The 24,055-nt window shown below is 38.6% G+C and overlaps 1 protein-coding gene across 2 annotated transcripts in view; it reads right to left on the reverse strand.

Annotated features, from left to right (window-relative positions):
• The window catches only part of pik3cb (phosphatidylinositol-4,5-bisphosphate 3-kinase, catalytic subunit beta), a 59,539-nt gene extending 37,627 nt beyond the window's left edge, over positions 1–21,912 (reverse strand). Inside the window, exons 1-2 of one of the 2 annotated variants that reach the window (XM_023271996.3) lie at positions 21,679–21,912; positions 8,433–8,512 (exon numbers count right to left, since the gene is read on the reverse strand). The gene's annotated coding sequence lies outside the window, so the exon portion shown is untranslated. The remainder of the gene's footprint in view (positions 1–8,432; positions 8,513–21,678) is intronic. The other variant, XM_023271997.3, reaches the window with a different exon arrangement.
• Between the last annotated feature and the right edge of the window lie 2,143 nt (positions 21,913–24,055).

Genomic DNA, 24,055 nt, shown 5'->3' on the forward strand with positions numbered 1-24,055 from the left:
CCTGGGCCATCTATGGGTAACCTATAGTGAATTCAATAAGGTAAACGTAGTGCTATATGTATCATTAGATGTTTCTGTGCATGTCTTAACTATTTGCTTTATAAGATGTCCCTACAGGCATATATATATATATATATATATATATATATATATATATATATATATATATATATACACATATATATATATATATATATATATATATATATATATATATTTTTTTTTTTTTTTTTTTTTTTTTTTATTAATTTATTTATTTTTTTAAATAATTTATATAGCCCAGAGCTACTCCCTGTGGTTTAACATGCTGTGTAGTTATGTGACAGCTGAAGTTGTGCGTCTTCCAGTAGTGCAAATGGAAAACACCTGGAATGACATCACTCACTGATACATGTGAGCATGTGATAGTGCCTTCAACAGAGCGATGAAACACAAAAAGCACACACAACCACCATTTTTGAAAAGAAACACAAGGCAACATTCATGTTTTTGGAGATCAGTTGCCTAGCAACCGTGTCCTCTTGAGTTAGACCACTTTGAACACCAAAGATGTTCCGTTACCAAATTTTACACGTTGAAAGGATGACCTCACAAATTCCACGGACAGTCGGTATCAGTTTGAACCTGTCAAAAACACACTGTCCAGACGTTAAACTGTTACGAACAAGGACAACTGTGTAAAGTAATAACAGCAGGGTCATGTCATAGTTATTCTAATAAGGTGTGAGACATGTGGAAAAATGCTATAATCATTGTGTACAGTATACATCTACCCCTTATTATTATGTAAAACTAATGCTAACCAACCAATACCAAAGCGGCAGTATACCATCATGTGAATATACTCATGGCTGAACTTTCTTTTTAGTTCTTCCGGTGTGTCTTGTGCTACTTATTGGCATGTGGTTAGAACACACAACAGGTTAACTTAGGATACTCAACTGCAATAATATACTGTAAAATGACGGAGCTAATTTTGTGATACACAACTCTTTGAACAATACCAAAAAGCAATTATGAATTACACTTAGTACTTACTACATCAAGAAGTGGTTTCCATTTCATAGTTTTATACACAAACGACACCAAAAAATGTGATGTCTGAATCTCATTTTCTACTGCAGTAAGCAACAACGATTTAAAATTTTACCCAATGGAAAATTACCACAGCTTAAAACACTGCATTTGTGTTTAATTAGGATAAAAGTGAACTTTTGGTGCGCAGATTAAAACTTTTTTATGCTGAATGTTACTCATGTGCCGTGCACACAGTATCTTTTCTCATCCACCTTTAGTACACACACACACACACACACACAGCATGTACACAGCTTTTAGCAGGACATAATCTGATAGGTGCTGAACCGCCAGAGAACAGCGAAGAACATAATTATACCTCAGTACTGCAGGCGGTCATATGGGGACAGTGGTGTGTCAGTGTGTGTTTTTTACTTCAGGAACACAACATAAAGTGATGAGGGTGCAAAAGAATAAAGTGAGCAAAAGAGCAGTGAATGGCTTTACGAGATAATAGCATTGCTACTGCATTAGTGACCATGGCGACACGGCTCATTTCGCATAAGGGATATCAATTAGCTTACATTTAGAGAAATTGCAGTGCAGTCAAATAATGCAAAATGCACTGTGCAAGTACAATGATTTGCAATGAGAAGTCATGATCACCCTGTTGACAATCCAAGATTAATTTGATAAGATGAATAAATAAAATTTTATGCAGACAGTCAGCGTAATAAAGTTGGATTATGAGTTCCTCTTTGTAGCTTCCATCTCAGTGCACGTCTATGTGAGGAGGTGGGTGACAAAGTGGTGGGGGAGCGAATCAAATGTGCAAGTGTGATGTTCCACAGAGACTGATTCACTTCAGACACAAGACAAGTGAGGAGACGCACACAGGCTCCACACAGACATAAATACAAGCAGCACTAACAAGGAGTTCTCCATGACTTAACTGTTGGACTTTAACATCTCCTTCAGGGCTGGGAGGACGATTACAGAGGACTGAAGAAGGAGTCTGCCATGAGGGACAGTTGAAGGAAAGACAATGACAGAGTTCCATGAGGGAGCAAGTGAAGCAAATGAGAGGCTGATAAACCTAAAATCTGGGTGAATAATGAATGTGCGGAGCAAGAAGAAGAATTTAAAATAGTGTGGTGGGAAGTGATGGGCGGAAAGAAAAACAAACAGAACGTAATCTGACAGACAACTAGAGAAAAAGATAAGAGAAAGAGAGACAGAAAAGCAAAATGTGATACAATGCATGACTGTAGTGGGTGGACCCAACTGGGCTGGGTGTGCACAATAAGCCTCTGTTTTTGGCAAGTGTGTGTGCATGTTTGTATGTGTACGTGCGTGCCACCAAGGACAGTCCCGTGCCCTGCACAAACACTGCCCTTGTGTTACCCTTGCCCTGCCAGCTTGGCCTCACAGACCAACACACATACTGAGGAGTAATATCACAGAGGCAGAGGGGAGCAGCACAGAGGTCACATGGTGCTGGTCATGTTTTGCTTTGTGGGATCTGTAGCTTCAGGCGGCTTACTCACACCGTTAGCAGCTTCTGCACACCCACGCGGTCACCAGGGTCAATGCCTCAGGATATGTAAATAAGCTGCTTTGTTAGTCTACACCAAACTCATCAAACTACGGTAAACTTAAACCAGGTTTCCTGATGGACAAGCACACTGTCAAACATAGCTGAGGCTTGGCATACTTTTACTGAAAAGCTAGGCTAACTTTTATCTCAACCATGCATAATTATTCAAAGCAGAACGTGATATATATACAAACGCACTACAGGCAAAAGATAGACTTATAGAAAAAAAAAGACCACATGCAAAGTATCCATAGCCAATCTGATTCTGTGAAACAGGAAATGAATAATTAAATGTAGACATATCAGAGAAACAGATGACTAACGTCTTCTACTTGGTCTGCTCTTGACAGCAAATCAAACATAGATAAAGCAGCTTTTCTGGAAGACTTTCAGAAGCAGAAGTGCTGTTTGTCCATAAATACACTTGATGTCATCAAAGCAAGAACAAAAGCTCTATTTTGAATACTACATTATGAGCTACTTCCTTGTTTCTTTTCTTTGGAAAGGGACTATTTGAATAACTGGAGCACTGAGGTCCGACCTTCGTTTACCTCAGCATCCACTGAACACTGATGATATATGCACTGTCGGAAGGTGGCCGGCATGGTTCTTCCTGTTTTGATGTTGGACTGTGTACGAACAGCTGCTTTATGAGGGTGACATAAGGATTACCCTTTGTTCCCTTTGACACAACAGCTTCTTTTTTGAAAAGGGGAGGGAAAGCTTTTCTTCGAAACTGTGACAAAGAGGAAACAATGAACAACTATCATTAAGAATTGCATACGCAAGTTGCGGGCTCCTTTTTTCCATTTAGGGTTAATATTTTTCCACAAAAGACAACACTAACATCCCTTATGACCACATATACATACAGTAGTTAGCATAAATGAAGTCGTTACCTGTAACTTTCGCCATGTCCAAAGCTCACACATTCGTGTTTTATCCGATTAACAGAGTTAAACATGCATACTTTAGAGTTGCAACCAAACACTTTAATTTTTCTAAATTTGTGGATTACTTTATTTCTATGACACTTCCTTGTGCCCAAGGTGATATGTTGTAATAGTCAAAATTTTTTTAACAAATCATTTATAGGCGTACTAGGTAAATGATCATGCATTAAGTTTTGAAGCTACAGTTGTCATCTATAACGCTGCTACAGATGCAACAGTGCACGTATTTGTCCTGAAAATGTTCAGTCTGGCATGCATGCGTACCAAATGACTGTCTCTATTGCACATTCAGAACTTTGTGTGGGTAGAACTTATTTTGAAACTCCATGTTTCCCCTTTGTACTTATGGTGACGATAGACCAACCAAAGCGTGAAGACTCTCCATTATCATTCACATCAAGTAGGTCTGGGAACACTAACGTTCTAACTGTCTCGCTCATTCATGTCAAATGGCATCAGAGGTACAAGAAAATAGTGTGTACAGCACAAACCCAGCTCCCCGTGACATTAAGGTACAGCTAGCTTCCTAAAATCCTGCAACTTTTTTTTTTTAAATTTATTTGAGAGAATATATTTTAATTTCTGTATTTTTTAAATTTTACTTCATTAATAGGTTACAGGCAGTTACAGAAGAACTGACCAACATTTTTTAAAAAGACACAGCCATAGTCTGTTCAGTAGACTAGTATTTCATAAACAAAAATGGAAAAACAAGCAGTTCAATGTTGTGCATTTCTTGTTTTTGCTGCACTGAAAATGTACCAAAGCAGGACTTCAAAACCAAGCTATGTACCAAACTGAGTTTTGTGCTCGATCACACCCCTAACAGAGTCCATAAATCAGCCCTAGGACATCTGGGATAAAAATCTCTTTAAAAAAAAAAAAAAAAAAGAAAGAAAGAAGTGAATGTCACACCAAGTGTAAAATTAGACATACAAATATGTATAATTCGATCAGACTCGGAGGAGTATGATGTTTTACAGAAAAGCAGCAACTTCTATTTGTGTTAACAAATGACACAAATCAACAGGCAGAACAACAATAACCAACCTCCTGCTGATTTTATAACACCTCCATGTGACCGTGTCTTCTCTTGTATAGGATTCTTCCTTCCCCCCTACAACTCTCCCCCCTGCGGAGGCTAATTGTTTTAGCTCTATTTATGACATGCGGAATGTATGATTGTAAATTCTGTCATTACTTTACCCACAATGTGTCGTTTGAGCAACCCTCTTTAGCGCTGCTACCATTCTGAATAAAGCCATTGCCATAATTTACACCCACAACAGAGTGGTCTGATGAAAGTGGAAAACAATGTCTGCAAAAGAACACAGTCAATTGAAGGGTTGTTTCAGGTCATTATCACAAGAACAACTCATTGCATCAAGATTCTTCAAAAGTGGGAAGTTTGAAAATAGATTTAAAGAAAATCTATGTCATACAGCCTTCACAAGACTGTAGCCGCTGATTATATTGTAAAACACTGGAAAGAAACTGACAAAAATAACACTGAGCTGGTGTAAATGTGTCGCGGGGATGGCTCCCACACACACTGCTGATTTTTCAGTACTGGTCTGCCAGCATCTTGCCAAACCACCATTTATCTCCCTCATAAACAAAAGGGCCACACACTGGCAGTGAATGACACACACACACACACACACACAAGCCTGGAAACGGGAGACATTTCTTGGCTGCAGCTATCATTTCGCTATAGAGGTGACTGGGTTGCTGGGAACACTTAGCTTCAGTAAATGACACGCTGATGTCTGCCTCTTCAGTTTATACATCCATCCATCTGTCGGTGCAGCTTGAGTCTACAAACACTGCTCTGCCAGCGCATCCCTTTTTGTTTAACTATTAACATCACACACAAGCTAATGTTATCCACAAAAATCAAAGCCAAGCACATCATCTTTGTTATCTACAGAGACAGACAAGGTCCATGTAACATCTTGCAGATATTCGTTTAATTTGAAAAATCACTGAACAAAATGAAAAAGGCTTTGAAACATCCATCATCCATTTTTTTCTTTGACTTCAAATGGATATCTGACTCTCCATTTAATATTTAATTGCCTGTTTGAGTTGCTAAACCAACATAAAACATAGTCAGTGCTTTAATTTTCTGCTTCTGTGTGAGGAGTTGGTTGTTTGGTCCATAAAATGTCAGAAAATGAAAAATAAAAACTGTCAATAGCCCAACAAAATGTCATGTAATGTCTGTTTTGTCCACAACTCATAGATATTCAGTTAACCGTCACAAAGAAGGAAATTATAGTAGAAAATATTTGGAATTGTGCAAATTTATTAAGCTGAAGTCAGAGATTTTATTTTATTTTTTTAAAAGTTACTCATCAATAAATAATCAAAGTTGATTAGGACTAATTTAATAGTTACCAATCAGCTTAATATTAGTTGCAATTCTAGTAAACATCTATGGATCCAGTAGCATTATGTATCTAGCACATCCTACCACACAATAATTTATCAGCTGTGCTGTTTTGGGAGTGTTTGGAAATGTATGTTAACATTACTTATTGGAGGCATAGTGTGTTGTCATTTTTGCTGCATTTATTGTTTAGGTTTAATCCCCTCCCACTGACTCTCGCCACTGAGTGGGTGTCTGTATATAATGATAGAAACAGTCATATTTCCAATCGGCTAATAAAGGAATGTATTAATAAATATAAATAAATTGAAGACTGTGAATTCAACGAAAACAATATGAACGAAGACAACATTATCATAATGTTATTGTTTATAGCATTTTATTAATCACTAACATATAGTTTATAAATAACTGCATGATCAGATGTGCTATATTAATGTAATTTTCCCTACTGGGTCTGTGGCTGGCTTTAAACTCTCTAATGGTACAGTCCCTGCAATCCACCCAATTAGGATATTCAGTCATTATTTAAGTTTTGCTGAAAAATCCAAATCAGTAACTCAAATTTGAGTAATAAAAAATAAAGTTAGAGACAATAATCAGCTTTTGAAATAACTGGGGAAAAAAGGTACTGTGGACTTTAAACCTATTTTTCATTTTCATTCATTTTGACTATGTAAACCAAGCTCAACTGCATTGCATTACACAGACTTAAAACACAAACATGTCTGTTACTGTGGACAGAAAAAAATAATAATGTAGCATGCAAGTTCCCTTTCTGTATTCCCCATCTATAATTAGTTTACTGGAATAGCGCGTGTTCTATTGTCAAGCTAAATCACAGACTAGTCTAGATGTATGCACCCACTGTAATACCACGGGTAGGAAGGTCAGTGCCAAAAGAATAATGTCAACCAAACACACTCCAAAGAATGAATCCAAGGGCAGGGCTTCCTAGGATTGTGTGAACAAAAGAGTTATGATAGACTGCTTAATGTTAATGCTAAAACCAAGAAAGAGAACATTCAAGGTTAATTTCTCTGTCAAAAGGAAAAAAAAACACTGCACAGACTGACCCTCATTTGGCTCCTCATGAGAAGCTATCTGATAGTATTGCATTGCCATTACAACTCCCTCTGTGCTGTGGTGATAATATGGTTCTTCTGGTGGGAAGATCACCGGAGACAGAACATAGCATGAGTAATTGGATTGAGCTATTTTTTCTCATTTGAGTGGGAACAAAGGAAGGGGGGAGGAAAAACAGAGCACAGGTGGGAGGCATCTGTACCAATTATTGGTGGTTATTGGCCACCAGCGCTGACTGACAGCAGAAGAAGTGGCTATTATGCTGATAGATGTCAAAGCTGCACCTGTACTGCTACATTTATAAAGAATTACATTTGAAAGGGTGAGAAAGTTAACTCAGTGTTTATTCTACCAGCATTTGCACTTGGTGCACAAGTCATCATGAGGAAGCAGCAAAAAATAAAACTGCAAATTAGAGTCTGATTTTTTTGTGCATATGCCAACGGCTGCAACTATCTTATCAATATGCTGAATATTATCATCAGTCAATTAATCAAATGGCCTACAAGGTCCCAACTGTCATCACAATTTCCAAACTGATGGCATTATTTATCCATTATGGAAAATAAAAAATCATCACAATATTCACATTTCAGAAAGCCTTTTGCTTCAGAAAACCCTAAAAATGATGAAATTGTTGCATATTTAATTTGCCAATGGACTACTCAGGTAATTGACATATTCCCTCAGCTCAGTATGGTGGTAAAGGGACATGAAAATTTGTGGTAGGTGAGAGTGTGAGAGCTATTCTATAGACTCTCACACTACACTTTGTGAAAACCAGGGTTGGAGTGACAGACTGGGTCAGTAATGCTTACAATGTAATTCTCTATTTCTAAGTAATTTTGTTGTTAATTTCACGTAACCATGCATTAAATTGACATTTATGTGCAAAACGTCACACACTGCAATGTAAGCAGTCCAAAAGTCAGAGTGAAGGTGGCACAAGGTTCAATGCGTGACACAGAAATGACTGCCAAGTGTGACCACAATTTACAGTGTTGACTACTGTCCAGGTAAAACAAAAAGAGAAAACACTGACAGCTGCAATGACTTGAAAATTAATGAATAAACACAACTGTGAACCTGTTTTGTTGCACTGTCTAGACAAGTTCCATAATAATTAGGCTAATAAGGATATATTGCAACAACAACAACATGGTGAGAGTGTACTGTGATGGCGTAACACTGATCTCTGACATGAAAGCAAAGTAATTTGGCTGACTTCCACACATTCCCCGCCTGTCAGGACGCGGCCTACTCTCCCAGATTCCAGCTAAATCAACGCTCCATTCCTCGTCTCCCACTTTCACACACTAGCACACATACAGCAGCATCACAGGTAAAGTGGGTCACGATAATTGCAACACACAGACAGAGGTTTTACCTGCTGTTTCCTAAAGTCTCCTATTTCCTGTGCCTCTGCTCCTCACTAGGGGTTTCTGGATAGCCTCTAGGGAACTGCATCTGATAGACAAGAGGACAAAACAAGCCGTTACAAAAATGTAACTGGTGCCTGGTTGCTATTCCTTCAGCTGTGTATCTGTGTGTTCATACTGTATTTAAAAAGAAGGTGAGAAAGTTGAACATATTTAAGAGACTGTATTAAATGTGTCACTTTGTATTTGTCTACTGAGTATGGAAAGAGGACAAGATGGGTTCTATTGGCATATCTCCATTACTTGATGTTAGCTGCCCAATTCGGTAAGACAACCTAAAGTACGGAGAGCTCAAAGCAAAGCACCTCTGTGGCCACTCTTCCCTTACATTTTCTTTCCTTTGTCTCTTTTATCAGACATCTAATCATTATTTCTTATCAAAGACATAGAGGATAAAACTAAAAAAAAACAAAAAAAACAACAAAAATCACTGAGAAGACAGATTGACTGTCTAAAAATATTCATCTGGCAGGCACCCTTGAATTCTGGAAAGCTTAAAAACTATAACAGTTGAGTCCAAAACAACATGCAAACGTGTCAGAGCAACATAATTAGAAAATCATGACAAACTGTGTATGATTCACCTTTTCCATTTTCAGTTCATCAGTTCTAACAGAGAAAATGATAGCCTGTAACAACCAGTGATACAGTGATCATCTACAACACTGAAACCACTGCGAGGTGAAGTGTATAACTTTTGGTCATCATGTGGGCAATACTTTGACATTTAACATCTGCGTAACTTTGTTGCAGACCAAGCACACTCAAACATCACTGGCCTCCCCCAGCAGGACAACGTGCCCCACCACACTGCAAAAAATGCAAAAAATTCCTTTAAAAGACATTAACTCAGCAATCAAACTCCTCAGATTCCCAAATCACTCAAGCGCCCATAGGATGTGCTGTAACAAGCTTGATAAACCCACAGCTTCCTATGGATCAACTGCAAATGTACTGGTGCTAGACATGACAGGACACTATATACTACGTCCTTGGTACAACAAACAGGTCCTTCATGACGTTAGGCAGGTGATTGTAGTGTTGTGGCTCATGTATTGGCTTATTCACAGTAGTCCGAGTGTCAAATGTTTTTTGTCATAAGCAAAAGCATGAAGAAAAAAATATAAGCATTTCAACAAAGTGTTGAATCCTTTTCTTGCACTAAAAAGTAAAGTCGAATAGACATAATGCTGCAGCTGAGAAGTCCTTATCTGAAATCTGAGAAAAGACTGCATAAATTAACTTTGGGCTTACCCAGTGCAAAATACAGGATCTGACAATCATTTCTGAGTTAGCATCCATCATCTGGAAGAAAGTACTAACTTGAAACATCGAAACAAACTGTATTGACAGAATGCCCATGGCAGTCCATAGGCTTCCCCATCAGTATCATCTGCCCACAGTTCAAAGAGCTGCTATGGAAACTAAGATGTGAAGAGCGTGATACGGTAAACAAATATACTGTGGGCAAAAACACACAGTGAGACCATACACGCTGATGACATGCAATGCACACACTCTGATTGAGGCCAGTTAACTTCCTGTTTTTCCCCAGTGGTTAAGATGCTCTATCTTGTTTACCAGGGTGTAACACAGAAAGGCTCATAACAGCAACTACGGACAGTGTGCACATGTTGGAGATGATTTACGTACGAGCACGAGGGTATTTTTATGTTTATAACAGGGGAAAGAATAAATTCATAGAAAGAGGGAAGACTCTAGTCTTCCCCAGAGAAAAGGCTACGAAAATATTTTGTGTAATCTCCACACCCAGCTACAGTAAAACTGCACATGGGGTGACGAGGTCCAGGAAGTACACGGATGATAAAATCTCAGGCTAAAGACGGTCAATGTTTAACTCCCCGACTGGATTCCACTCAGAATATCACATGATTCACAGTAAGTGTGTTTTCTGTGTGTGACAGTCATTTTAGCAAAAATTTCTAGAGCAACACGGACAGAGGGTTCACTATAGAGTGATTCAGAGATGACGTTTTTTGCTGGAGGGCCAACCCCAAACAGAGCTCTGCCACAGATCTCTGGAAATAAAACCTCACTGTAACGTCAATGGGTTTTTCAGTTTGTTTTTAGAATGGTGCCGAAAATAACGTGTTTAATCACAGACTGTAAAAATCCTCTGACATTCGACCATAGATCTCAAAAACAATTTGTTTGGTTTATTACTTGCCACCAGTAGCCTTACTGCAGCAACAAAAAAAATCCAAATGTCTGTGTATTTTTTTTTTTTTTTTTTAATTTTCCAAATTTCAAGAACGCATTATTGTAGCAAAGGTTTATATACACACAAGTTAATGGTGACACCACTGACTTCAGTATTAATCAAGTGCTCTTTTGTATCGACTTACCTTTTCATAAAGGACATCTTAAAGCATTTCTTTAATGACCAGCCTTGATGAAAGTGTCTAACAAGTATTCATGTTTTTTTTTTAAGTAAATATCTTGACATAATCATTTGTCAAGATATAATTTATATTCTGTGACTTACAAAAAGCATTGATACATCATGTATGAGTAAAGGACTACTGGTATGCTAAACTATGACAAAGACAGCATTGCTCCTGTGTACTTTCAAAAGCCAGATTTTAACGGAGTTAAAAAGCCTGAGTTGACTTCAGTTTTGTCGGCTGAATCACAATGCTTTTTAAAACCAGATCACTGTCATCACAAGACAATTTACAAGAGACCAGGTAGAAATTCAGTGAAAAATTCAGAAAATGTTTTTAGTAGTATTGCACATACCAAAAGTACTACAACCAGTGCTCCACACTAACTTTCACATTGGTTGCACTGATGGACCTATTTGTTTTTCATTTAGATGCTTTTTAATTTTACTTCGTTTACCACAAATAACGCAGATGTTCCCCAAGTGCCTCTCATCATCTTTCTATGCTACTAGGAGACTGTCCACAGAGAAACCTTTAGTCTCACTACTCTGTTACTGCAGTGTAGCAGCGCACACAGATGTGGGGCAGAAAAATTTGTTTGGAAAGATTGAAATAAGGCACTCTAATGTCAGATTTCTATGAAAGTCTGTGACTTTATCCATATGGGTGAGTTGCCAAGAGACCCACACAGACAAACCTACTAAATGTTAGGTGCACGAGTATGACCGATGGAAATCCAGGCACAGGTGTATCAATAGCTCTGCTACAACTTACGGGGGAACAATATTACTGTTTTTTTTTTTTAAATCCATTTCATCAACAGTATGTAGTTCATGTGGAAACATTTTTGTGTTTGAGTCGAATTATCAGGGACAAAGTATAGAGAACCAAAAGCCACAGTCACAGAGGATTCTGAATGCAAGCAGTAAGATACAGAGAACCAGATTCTTGGTATTGTGACATCTCTAATATATAAACCCACGCAAAGGCACAGCATAAATGGAATCACATTTAATAATGATCTACTTCCAGTCTTAAAACTGACAGAGGGCAGGGTACCACAGAGTAATAAGTCTTTAAAGACTTTTTATAAAAGTGTATTTTCAGGTGTGTTCTTTCACTGGAAGAAAGTATCGAATAACAAAATGCTAAGAATCATATTTACAAAAATATTGTTTTCCTAGCAATTTTGTCTTACTAAGGCTTAAATCAGTTACAGTAAACGCACCAGTGAGATGGGACTGATAGTTAAATTAGTAGCATTATCAGAGTAACGTAAAGGCAGCCAGGGATAATAACTGCACCAGAGTAGAGGTTAATGATGTTAGCCTCAAGTATAATGCTTATCTAGTGTGATTTCTTGTGCAAAAGGAATTTGGCTATACACCACTGGAAGCCTAAGTGACCCACCCCACACAAGATTTTCTCGTCTTCAGAGACTCCCTACAACTTGCCGTCACTCTTATCACTGTTCAAACACCACAGTGAGAGTTTTACTTGAATAGAACTTTCTCTTCTCCCCATATAACCACACACACAAACACCCTTCCTCTCCTCCACCCATCCTCCAGTACAGGAATGTAAGGAATGCACAATCCTAAAATGACTGGGGCCTTCATCAGCAACCAAGTCTCTCACTGGCCCTCATCTTGGGACACTACCACACACACACACCTTATCTGCCATTGTGTCCTCTATTACTGCATGGGTCAAGCAGGTCAGACATTCAGGGAGTATGTTTTGACCTCTTGTTAGTCTCATAAATACCCCTAATGACCTTACAAACCTCAAGACATAAAGGCCAGTGAGAGCTCCTATTGTAAAACGTGTTTTTTGGGCCCTAAGGGTTGTATAAACCAGCTCTCCTAGAGGGCACTCCCTGTCTGACACTATACCATTGTCTCCTCACTGTTCCACGCGATGACTTAACCCTAAGGCCTAAACATAAACAAATAGTGCATGCTGTCAACAGACAACTAAAGACAAATGGTCACTATGAAGGAAAGCAATCTTCAAATATGTTTTCCTGTTTTATGCCACATTAAAGAGCAAGCCCTGCTTGAGAAGATAAGAAATTAACTTAAAAACATTTTTGCTATGCTTGATAGAATAGTCAAATGTCATGTCTTGTACAGACAATTTAATTAATGAGGCAAAACATGCAAAAGGAATGCGAAAGGAATGCATGAGTACACACATTTTATGCACTGGTCAAACCAAGTGTGGCCTGAAGGGCCATTACATTTGACCATGCGTCATCACTGCCTTACCATAAACAAAAGACCTCTGTCCATTTCTAAAAACAATACACACCCACTCATTAGCACAGTGGGATGTTTATCACCCAAAATCACAGCAAAACATGAGAAATTCCTATACAGATGAGTTTTATAGTCATCAAAGCAATGTTTGAAGCATTTTATATAAACCCTTTAAATCAATGCATGTCTTTGAGGTGTTTGTGTAAACCCATGGCCTTTACCGACTTCTTCCCCTGTTTCCCTTTATTTAGCTTCTTGCTTCAATCTCTATTTATAGCGGCTATTGTAAGGCTGCCCTTAGGTGGGTGGAGTGCAAATGTGTCTGCGTGTGTGTTCTGAAAAGTTTCTCTCGGACGCTGTCAATCAGTTACCTTCTGGCTGTCTGACTGAGCAAAGGTCCATCTCAGTCTATAGCACTGCGGATGGCTCAGAAGACAAACCCACACTGGCACAACCCAAGACAAAACTGTCACACCATAAGTACAACACAGACGGATACACAATGATGTAGCTGACTGAGATCAGTCTGAGGTAATACAGCTTTACATGAGAAATGGGAAAACAGAAGTGAGAAAGAGACTGAAAAATAAACTCAACACTGTGAAAGCGTGTGGACCGAATGACCCCATGAAGACCTTATGGAAGACATTGCTTTGCAAATAAATGCCTTTCAAGACGAATGTAATCATGTGTTTCTCAGAGGATTTTGCACCAGAAGTAGGCAGAGAACAGCCCTAAACTGTACATACTGTATAGTGGAGGAAGGAAACATGGCACCTGTCCTTACTTTCACATTTTCACAAACATTTCTGGCATGTGTGAAGACATAATTTAACGGCCTGTAAACAGAAACTTATTCAACATGTGTCTAGGTCTTAAAAATCTTACCAGTTTACAGTAATGTATTGATATGTGGGTGATACATGTTGCTATTCTAGCAGGTGAATGCACTTCAGTATGTCTGCATGTTTAACCATACGTTTGTATATTAAGATATCAGGAAGCTCAACATGGGCTCACTACAGACTGTACATGCGTCATCAGCTGTTGCAGACAAGGACCTGTGCTTTGAGGAAGTGTTGCCATAGAGTTGTGAAGCTGAGGTTTTGCCCTCTCAGGTTACAGAGTGGAGGCTGGAGCCCCCAAGGGTGGTTGCATAACCTGATGCTATCTACGTATCAAGGGCTGCCACAGTTATCACATCAGGCAACAAACCACTTTAACCACCGGTGTTGTCCCATAGATGCCTGGTTGTTTACCTACCATTTATTGTATAAAGTGTAATTTCGTATATGAATTAAAGCAAAGGTTTCTTTATATGCCCTCACTGCACCTTAATGTTAAAACAGATGCATTGAAACAGGTTACATGTGTTACAAAATGACTTTGCAGTTACTTGTATGCATAATGAGTCATCATACTCAAGTAGGGCTGCAGTCAACCAAAGAAAATCTTGGTCAACTGAACCATTAGATGCAAGGTAAAAAATAATCTGCACATTACTTCTATATTAAATGGTTGGCAGTGCAGTGAATGCACCGTACCTGGTAGTCTTATATGCCTACAGTTATTATAGATCAACAAGAAAAGGTTGTATTTGCAGCATAATACATCACTTGAACCTGGTTATTATACACTGAAATAACAACAGATTTCAGCAGATCAGTGTGCACCTGCCTATATTAATATGGTGTCGGAAAACAGAACTATATCAACTGGAGATCACAAACTATTAAGGAACACTACACGGACAAGTCAACATACTGTTTTTAGATGATGTGCCATGTTCGTTATTGAGCTCTGATATGCAAACTGCTGTTTGTAAAGTTTAAACAACTTTTACGTCATCCGTTTTAACAAAATACAGTCACACCGATGACTCCTTTGACAATAGGTGCATTCCAACAACCATACTAGAAAACTAGAATACTATGCCAGTTCAGTATGCCAAAAATACCACAATGTCTTCCACATCTGGTCATATTTTGCAGTATACAAGCCAGCATGTTTTTTTTTTAATCTATTCTGACTGACAATGTTCTGCACAGTGAAAGATGCATAGGATATGTCACGGTGTCTTGTTCAAGTAACAGGCATGAGCCCCAGAGAGTGCACTAACAGGTAACACTGCTGACTGACAGATATATGAGCAAGACGCTCAAAGCTTCAGGCAAAATCTCATGGCAAAGTGTTATCTTCCAACTGTACGCAAACTGCATGCAACAGTATGGACAACAGCCTGCACTGAAAAGAAAAGGAAAAAATTAAGCTAGTTGAAATGTAGGGAGGATGCCAGTTTGGAGGCGAATCTGAGTAAATGTTCAGTAAATCATACGCAAGTTAGACTTGCCAGTCTCCATTAGGTTGGATGAGTAAAAGTTGTTAAAAAAAAAAAAAAAAAAGACAAAAGATGTTCACAGGTAGCCTGTTCCTCCCGCTACCAAAAATAATGGAGTAATCGCACAAGGCTGCTGATGTAGTGCTTAATTATTGTAAGACCATAGATTCTTTAACCACTGAGACTTGTTGGCCAACTGGTTGGTTGATATGCCTGACCAGCTGACCTGGAGACTTCAGTCCTATACTTAAGGTCCTTAAGAAATGATTTACAAAATAAAATAATGTCTTGTTTCCAGTTCAGCCCCTGCTGCAACATCAAAAACTATCCAACTTAAAAACAGTCAGTGTTTCAATGTGGAAACTGTAATATTGACCATTGCTTTACTGAAACAGAAAACAATCCATGTATTCTGTTAAGCACATCACTGCAAGCCAAGAGCCTGAAAACAACTAGTGGACAACCTCAACCACCACAGTCCACATATTCAGTACCTCTAGCATTGATCTATAGACCAGTTGCATTGTTCATCTTCATATCCTTATTGTTACGGCAAAAGGTTAAATAATTCAGGCAGCTTGACAAACAAAACTGGATTCAGGTTTTGTCTATGCATGATTTACACGACAAAAAGAGACCATTTAATCAATAGCAAAATCCCAGACAGCGTGCAGTCTCATATCCCAAAATCATTATCATATGGGTGTCCCAGCTATAGACAGCGAAATGAAATATGATAATATACTTGAGTTTATTGATGCTCCTCTCATCAAGATGTGTTGTGCATGTGGATTATGTTTGAAATGCAAAGAGTTAGGATTCGCTGTATTTTAATTCTACCATCCAGTAGTCGAGAAATTTTTTTAATTTGAAAACAAATTTAACTAAATGATATCTTAGAATGTTTCATATGGGCAGAGTGCAGTCAGGAATGTGCTCAACAGCTTATCTAAGATTGGCTTTGGAGCCAAACTAACAGATTATCATCAAGCTTGTTTTTGCAGAGAAGTTAGAAAGGTGCATCAGTGATTACAAAATATGTAACTTATTAAAGATGATCTTTTTTAGATGCAGTCGGTAATTGTTTCACCAATATCAGCGCTTGTCTTTGTGTATAGTTAACTAGACAAAATGCAATCAGAGGACGTGTTTTTTCTCCCGTTGTTGCCAGTTCTCACACATATTAGTAATTTAACACATGTAAATGACTATAAACGCTCTCTAAACAGAGAAAGGTTTTGTACATTCAACCCGTTCATTTTCATTAGGGATGATCCAGGACTTAAAGTTAGAAAAAAGCAGCTCTTCTTTGGCTGTCTTAGAAGCAGTGGTAAATTGTGTCAACCTTATCCTCCATGCATCGGTTTGCCATCGCCAGGCACTGAAACACACCTGTCACAGTACAGGACCAGTTTCTTGGAGATATTGTGATTTTACGTTGTAATTTGGAACCTTGATGGTGCGACAGCAAAAGCAGCATTCCCAGCCATACTTTGGCTGCAATAATTTCAATAAATGCAATGCATAATTTAGGCAGTTAAATCATATCTTCGTGCTTCCCACTATTGGAGAATTTACTTGGAGAGTGTTACCCAGGCTGTTATCTGGAACAACATCTTACAGATGTCTTGTACTAGTAGATGTTACAAATTACCAGTGTTCCTTAAACACCTCACATGTAACGGTAAATGCTACAAGGCTGCTGTGCACATAAAAGGTTCTCATCCACACTCAGGTGTGTGGCTAAACATGGAAAATATTGATTAAAGTGTTGCAGTGTCAGATTTACCTCAGCTGACAGAGTGATTTTATCTACCTAGGTGGACCACCAAGAGACACAGACTGGCCTGCTAAATGTCAGGTGCACTGGTGCAACCAATAAAAAATGTTTAGTCTCATTTTGCAGATTTTTGGTTGCATATGAGATCAAAATAGTTGCACACTGGAGCATTAGTCTTGTGCGGTCAGCTGAAAAAAACATGTCTGATATCTGATGATTATGTAATATTTGTGACTAGTGAAAGTATGCCGTCAAGCCCTGAAATGGTTCATGGCACTTGCACATTCAATTCACTGTAACTGAATGTGTTTCTCACATGTGTAAGCAACCACATATGGTTTGGCTACATACAGATTTATCTCTCATATATTTCACCGTATCATCGCTGGCATTTCACTGACTGTTCACTACATCTCGCTCTAACCCTCTCCTGCTGTCTTCCTTGCATTCCTTGGCAGGTCCCGGCCTGCTGTGCAGCAAAGTGGAGAATTCCAGCAGGCCATTCTCACCTCTCAGTCACATTTCTAGCTGTGCTAATTTCCATTTCTATGTATATTTTAAAATAAACAGTAGATTCAGCTTACTCAGCTGAACATTCTCTTTTCTTGATCCACAGTGCTAGAAGACAATATTCTAAAGCTTACACCATACGACTCTGATCATGAAGGGTAAGTCAAATTGTAAAGAGCCACAATACACACACCAACTCACACTCACATGTCGCTCTTGTTATGCAAGCCTTGCACTGTAGCGAGGGGTGATTACTTTTAAAGTATAACAGCAGGAAGTGTGAATGACTGAGACAGAGTGAGACAGACAGAGAGGGAGAAAAGGAAGATAATGGGATGGCACAAATGCACTTACAACACACTCACACACGCACACATGCAAACACAAGTGTTTTACCTCTATACAATAGACACTGACAATAGACAATTTAGGTTGCGAAAATGGGTCTCTAAAAAAATATGCAGGTGCTTTACAACATTGTTTTTTCTCTCATGCTGCTTCACTGCTCAGTCTCTGAACAGTTAAACGTTACTGCCTTTGAAAAAAAAAGTATTTTAATATAGCAGACTATCAGTGAAAAAGAAACATACTTGCCAGGCAAAAGTCAGCTGGTCAAAGGCCATTAGCTCAATACGCTCAGAGCCTGTCAACACTGGACGCAAACATGCTGCCAGTGATTATTCTCCAGCTTCAGCCTCCCAAAACCACCTTTTCTCATTCGTTTTCCATCTCTTATTATGCACTTGGATTAAAGACTTCAGTATTTTGTAGTGCTGCTACTATGTTTCAGGGGTAAAAATTTTTATTTATACAGCCTGGTATTGTACATATGCATTAAAAATGTTGAATTTGAAATTAATCAATGACTAAAGGTTTCAAGTGTTGAATTTGAGCTTTCCCACACTGTGCACCTGGTGTGAATGTGAACATCTTGAAGTTAAGTCAGCATTTTCACCTCAAAGCCATTGTTTCAAGAAGAAATCCAACCTAGTGGAGTCGAGCCAAAACAACGAAAAATACAGCACTGTGTAAATACCTAGAGACTGCACTGTACCTTTAGTTTAACCAAGCTGTTATGCCATTACATTATCCGATATTTGAGGTGTACTGATCTAGTCAAAGAGCCACTGAGCACACTGAAAGTGCTGTGAAAAAATGTACTGTTTCGAATTAGAGCCACCAAACACAGAGCTGGTATGTAAAGTAAGTCTGGCTGTATTAGTCACAGGAACTCTAGCTTTAAAATTTACCTCATAATTGCACCATGCCGTTTGTCACTTAGACCAGAAATATACTTCCCCTCCACTGCTCCCTGTCCCCAATTCAGCCCCAAACATGATGTATTATTAATCATGTGTTAACCAGGTAGCTCAATCCTAAGTCACATTAAAATTCAGAAACCTCTCACAGAAACTGACCTCACTTTACAGTACTGTTCAGCTTTTAAGGCCAACGATACATGACACAGGCATCACCACAGTTGCAAAACTTTTTTTTTTTTTTTTTGGTCAAACACTTATTTAGAATTCTGCTTCCATTTGTGCCCAGTTTCTCAGAGAGGCCTGCTCTGGGACTAAAACTGGCTTGGAGTAAATAGCTGCATTGTTGGCTGATGTCTGTGGAGTGATGTCAGCTATCCTTATCAGTGTTCTCTAACTTTACCTCAGAGGGGACCTGACAGCAGACCCTTCCCAACACCCAGCAGCCAAGACTTTGCCTGATCAAAATAACATCTAATACATCAACTGGGCAACAACATTTCCCAAAGTACGACACAAAACTAAAGTAGCAGCAAATGTTGGCCAACTCTCTTGGGAAATTCTTCTTCCCTTTTGTTGTACGTTGTATGGCTCTAAGATTCTCTCTCTTCAAAGATTTAAGTCATCAGCGACTGTAAGCTACAGCACACTGCAGCTGGAACTGTTGTCCTACTGAACATGAGTGCCTCTAACCATGTCAGGGCTGAGTGGTACAAATAAAATTCCTTGTCATGGTGCTGTATGTGTAATGAAACATCATAATATTGTATATTCTAATTACATTTTCTGGAAATCAAACATGAAATTTACCCATAGCTAGAAAAACAAATGGAATTATTATATTTGGTTATGTGCTATAAATCTATTATGCATCCAATTTTGCCAAAAAGCATTCGTTTTATTTACAGCTTTGTCTGCGATGACCGGAAACAGTAAATGGCTAATGGCTTCAGGAGAGACGGTAGGGCAAAAAGGCACCCATACCTGTCAACAAAAACTGCATCTGGTGCACCTTCCTCGTGTTGTCTGGGACATCATCACCAGTGACTTTCTGACTACCTGAACATAAACGGACAGCCTGAGCTCAAATAAGCCCACAGTTGAAAAGCATGCTCAGGTTAACTGGTGATTCTAAATTGTCTGTAGGTGTGAATGTGAGTGTGATTGTTTGTTTATCTCTCTATGTAGCCCTGTGATAGACTGGTGATCTGTCCAGGGTGAACCCTGCCTTCACCCTAAGTCAGCTGATATAGACTCCAGCCCTCCCTACAGAGGACTAAGTGGTGTATAGATAATGGATGGATTACTACGAATACTATCACTCAGCCTACGGATGTTTAATGACTACTGTGAACGCGACGTGCAACCACACAAAAATCATCAAACAATTTCCTCGTACAGATCCTTTAAATTTACAGAGAAAGAGGATTACTGGCGGACTAGACATGCTAAAACCTGAATCCAAATTACATAAATTCTAACGAAGTAACCGAACTGTTAAGTCATCCATCATTTGTCAAACTGGTTCCATAAACATCTTTCAGATGGTTATTATTGCAAATTCCACACTCACCTGCAACATCTAGGGGACTATTTGGGACAGACACAGTTTTCAAACTAATTAAAATTAGGCCAGAGCTGTTGAAACTGCTTGAGTTTTGCTGTATCAGGAGGGTCATACAGTTAGACCTCACAGCTATACTCCACCCAAATTTACCAAGACTTGAGCTTTTGGTATATTCAGAATGAAATGAAAACAGAAAGGTTAATATGACTATGACAGAAAAGCTGAGTACATGAATAATTCACCAAAGTTTCACATCCTGTTTATTTTAGCTGCTGTCTGTCCATTTCTTACCAATAATACGAACACCGTCGTCAGTGACAGTGACAGCTTAGGTCTGACAATGATCTCTACTGGTTCAATAGATATTTCTTTGGTCAGGAACAGGGCTGGGAGGTTATTGAAAAAGATCTAGAGGGTTTCTGGCAAATAAGAAAACATAAAGTGCTTCTGGTATTTTTTTTTTTTTTGTCAAAAAAAGAAACCTTAACATGCCCCCTCCAAGCCACAAAGCAACAGTTAACCTACAAAACAACCCTTCAAACATCTGATTCACTGTGGCTGAGGTCTAATCTCTCTGTAATGTTACACTCTGTTCTCTCACAGGGAGCTCTGACCAAACTCAGTTTAGAAATCTAATGAGTTTGTTGTTGTCTTGCTTCGAGGCTAAAGTCAGCGACACACAAAACGAATTACGAATCCGCAATCAACAATCTCTTCTGGAAAGAAAACATGACTATGAAGTAGCAATCTAAAGCGATGGTTACTGTAAGTCTTCCACCTCACATGTTAGCATCTCTAGCTTCATGGCAATAATTAATAATCAATGAATCTAGGTCAATTAATGGCTGACGATCTACAGTACTGAAGTTTAGTTTAAAGCCGAACTTAAACGTACGTGCAGCGGATAAAGCTAAAGTTTTTAAGTTTTGCTCATCGTGAGAGATTTAGATTTGAAGCAACAATTAAACACAGCATTAACGTGATAGACTGATTAACGGAGTTTGACGTGACGTCCACACTCCACGGGTGAAAAGCGCCACGGCTGTAATCAAACAACAAGAAGTGGCCACTTACCTTGATTCAGTCTCCGCTGTGAGCTCGTTGAAGAATGTGCCGCACACAAAACAGCCCAAAGTTAATACCGCCACAGGCTTCCCACGACAGCTCCTCGCCGTAACAGTGACAGACAGCTCGACCGTCTCCGTGCGTGGGACGCGGACGTCGCAGGTGGACAGGAGCGCCGTGTGCTTCCTGAACGTTTCAGGAGGTGAACCACCACCACCACCACCGCTGCATTTCCCTCCGCTGCCTCCGTCAAGTCTGAGAGAGGAACACAAGAACAGGACATCCGGTCAAAGGGTTCAACAATAAAAACTCTGACTGCCAAACTTATTGGTCAATTAGAAAAGTCCTGTTAGAGCGCCTTTGAATTTGTGATGTCATCAGGACCCATGTGTTTAAAAGTAATCTCATCAGATTCATACCATCACCTCCATAATGAATTGTTTTTTTAAAAAAAAAGAATTCTGATTAGATCATCTAATCGAGCTTTGTTTTGATCTGCATCAGACCTTCAATATGTGTTGTTCAAATTATTTCCCAAAGGAGAGAAAAAAAAAAAAATCAGGAACAGAATGTGATAAAACATTTAAGCTGGTCAAATAGTACAATATTTATATCATGCAGCCTCATGCTTATTCATATTTTGTGCTTGACTGGTTTAATCCTTTTGAGGATAAAAATATATATTAGGTCACTTATTAAGGTTTAACAAGAGTAAAGTGAACTAAAAATAAAATTGGAAAGTGTCAGTATCAAACTACATTATGTATTTTATGTGTCACACATCACATTATATTATTCACAACTGGTGATTGTGCCTTCTAAAAGCATCCCTTCACACAAATGAGCTCTGAACATTTTTTTTCAGATAACTATTGGATGAACTATTCAGACTTTTAAAGATTTGAAACACAAATACCATGTATTTCTTGAATGATATATATTTTTGGAAGTTTGGCTGTTTAAAGGAAATTGAAATGGATTAGTGGTGTTTCTGTTGTGTTCTTGTGCAGTTTTCTTTCTCTTCAAACTAAAACTGTTAAAAGCTGGCTGCTCCACCTGTTGTTCTTTACATAACTAGTATCCTTTATTGTGATATGTAGGCCTATTTAGAGGACTGATAATCATCTTGAAAAGTTTATTTTTGGGTCAGAGTGATCCAGTCCAGTTTTGCTTTGAAAAATCGGCACTAAAGTAACAACAAAACACAGAGTTTTCAAATTCTGATACTTTCTGAACAACTGGGCTCTAACTTATTCTATTATTTTGACTGGGAGCTTTAGCTTACTTCACTTAAAACAAAATGAAATCATGCCAACAAAAGACAAGAGTCATCATAGGTGGGAGTATTTCAGCTAAAGACACACACTACTCTGAGTAAACATACAGTCCTCTAGACAGTCATACTGAAGAGTATAAATCAACTCAATATACGCAATATGAGCCCTTTACACCTATTTTCATTTTCTCATGTATATAGCAATGTACTAATTAGCATACACATCCAACATATTGCAATAAACATAATTTTTATGCTAACTAGCACTATATATATCTTTTGTGTTAGAATCAGTACTGTCTACAAGTTGCGGGGCTGCTTTTCCTCAGGACTGTGAGCAAACAGGCCTGAACAGCCAACCACAGCACCCCAACAAGTTTTCTCCCCTATTAGGAGGCCTATGAGCTCCATGGGTCCAGCACCAACCTGACCAACAATCCAGATGAATGTATTTGAATGTAAGGTTTATAGGTGAAAGATAAAAGAGAGAGAGAAAGCTCAAAATGTCATAATAAATGCAGCTCCTTGTTAACTCTGTTCAAATAAAAGAAAAACCCTAATGTTCGATATCAAAGAAAAATTATCTTGTGTCTTGCTTTATCAATATTAGATTATTTTTTAGAGTGTGTAAACGAACACCTGTCGATCCATGCCCATGTCACATTCAAATAACACAATATGCATTTACAAATCCGTTTTTACAAAACAGCAGTCACGAGCGACATCGTGCCTTTTCTAAAGCGGCTCTGCGGTGCTTTTATTTTGAAGGGCACGTCCTCTTTCTTGTACATTTGTTTTGTGTGGGGGGTGTCTGACGCAGTTTTCCGGCAGAGATGTGAAATACAGCCGGCGTTCCTGCAACAAGCTGACACCACCTGATACCACTGCTGCTAAACGTCAGAGAAATTATTTCACATGGAATTACAACGTGTTTATATTTATACCTAAATATACATATTTTAAACATTTTTTCTTACAGAAAGACCAACGTGAATGTGACGTAGGCTGCAAGGCAAGCTCAACATTCAAATGTCTATCGGCTCATACAAGAAATGGTTAATATACTTCTCTTGAACCGGTGATGAGACATCCGTATTCAGAGATGCCCCA

Source organism: Amphiprion ocellaris, chromosome 7 (genome assembly GCF_022539595.1).
Source record: "Amphiprion ocellaris isolate individual 3 ecotype Okinawa chromosome 7, ASM2253959v1, whole genome shotgun sequence".
NCBI classification, from domain to species: domain Eukaryota; kingdom Metazoa; phylum Chordata; class Actinopteri; family Pomacentridae; genus Amphiprion; species Amphiprion ocellaris.